This window comes from Limulus polyphemus, unplaced genomic scaffold (assembly GCF_000517525.1).
Source record: "Limulus polyphemus unplaced genomic scaffold, Limulus_polyphemus-2.1.2 Scaffold315, whole genome shotgun sequence".
NCBI lineage: Eukaryota > Metazoa > Arthropoda > Merostomata > Xiphosura > Limulidae > Limulus > Limulus polyphemus.
In genome coordinates, this window is record NW_013665925.1 from 493997 (window position 1) to 495957 (window position 1961).

The window sequence follows — 1961 nt, forward strand, 5'->3', positions numbered from 1 at the left end:
ATCTTAAGTGAAAGAGATCAAATTATTTAGTATTCTGGTTATACAATCAACTTTACTAAACCACTTAACTAATCAACACAGGATTAATCCCTAAACCAGAGATGAAATAGTGTTTTTGGATGGCAGGGAATGTAACAAGAAATTCTGGTTATACAATTAACTTTACTAAACCATTTAAATAATCAACACAGGATTAATCCCTCAACCAGAGATGAAATAGTGTTTTTGGATGGCAGGAAAAGTAACAAGAAATTTTGGTTATACAATTAACTCTACTAAACCACTTAAATAATCAACACAGGATTAATCCCTCAACCAGAGATAAAATAGTGTTTTTGGATGGCAGGGAATGTAACAAGAAATTCTGGTGATTGTTTTAGGAGATGATGTATACACCATTGGAACGTCCGAAATCTGCTGTTTCAGTCAGAAGTTATATATATATAAGTAGTCAAAGAAACGAAGAGACAAACAGTTTTGGAGTGTCTGCACCACATTACTAGCAACTGTCACACGCACTAGCTGATTATCTCTTTTTGATTCGCAAATCAAATTATGCGATCTTTCTTCATTGTCTGTTTGAATTTGGAGGCTTGCACTTGTTCTTCTGATCTGAAGGACGGCTACTGCTATCGTTACTATCATTGCCAGCATCAAACCAATTTTTGAGTGCCACCACAGCATCTTTGGGCTTGATAGATGAATTTGCTCCATCAAGGGCTGTCAAAAAAAGTCCATTGTGAACAGGTTAAAAGTCGAACATCTCGAACTTACAAGTAATGAAGAAACTAATGGTGATTGATGATGACATACCGAAGAGTAAAAGAGTTCCAGTCACGGTCAGCGAGTCTTGGAGATATCTACTGAAGATCTGTTGGGCTCTGGTCTAAAATTTAATAAAAAAAGGTGGAACGACGGGCGAAGAATAAGAAGACTTACATAACCTGTAGGTGTTTAACACTAGACACATCTTTACTCGAGCTGTTGTTATAAATTATCTACGTCAGATGTAGACATATGTAACCTGTAGGTGTCTAACACTAGACACATCTTTACTCGAGCTGTTGCTAGGTTATCTACGTCAGATGTAGGCGTATGTGTCTCACACACAACTCAGGTCTTTAGTCGGGCTGACGTTCTACGTCTTTACACGGCTATTGTTTAAAATACGTAACACAATGTAATTTCCAGTTGACTTTTGTGCTAAAAGAAAAAAAAATCATAAAAACTACACTGAAGATTTCCAAAAAAACGAAAATAAAATATGGCAAGATATTCTCTTGACACAGTGTATGAAATAGGCACGTGTATGACCTAATTTAGTGATGAATACTTGAAGTTAAGCAAACAAAATGTTTATTAGTAGATTAAAGAGTTAACTGTAAAATGAGTTCACTATAACATATTTTTTACAGTTTTGCTTGTACTTTATTGCGATCTGTATATTTTCGTAGTTAATGTGTATCAATTATATTTCAATAGGTTAGACTTTAATTATTCTGCATGAGTGTGTAGACTAAGCTGTTTAATAATTTTAATGCCGAAATACTGCAGTCCATCAGACAAAGGTGAAGAGAGTAATTAACTAATTTTAAAAAAAATCTAGTCACCTTCAGTATATTATATAATTTTTTACGTGCACAATAATATGTGAATATTATGTATTCAGTCTGTCATTTATTTTTACTGTGAACTTCTAGGGCTAAAAGAGTAGTCTCTAATTTTTATTATTATCCAATAGATGATTTAATTGAGATAAAAATAATTTTCTATATATAGAAACTATTTGTTTGTTAATCCTTTAATCACAAAGTTTATCTTTAATGCTCTTGACACGCAAGTCAATGGTAATTTTCCTTACTTAAAGGGCCCGACAATGTTTACCTTTTTACATGCGTAATAGTCTATCTAAATATATTTGTCTCTATTCTATATGGCCCGGCATGACCAGGTGGTTAGGG

The 1961-nt window shown here is 33.6% G+C and overlaps 1 long non-coding RNA gene across 1 annotated transcript in view; it reads right to left on the reverse strand.

The window, feature by feature from the left end:
* Positions 1-413: 413 nt before the first annotated feature.
* LOC111085297 overlaps positions 414-1961 on the reverse strand; it is a 35896-nt gene continuing 34348 nt past the window's right edge. Inside the window, exon 4 of the long non-coding RNA XR_002610127.1 lies at positions 414-1203. This is a non-coding gene — a long non-coding RNA (uncharacterized LOC111085297). The remainder of the gene's footprint in view (positions 1204-1961) is intronic.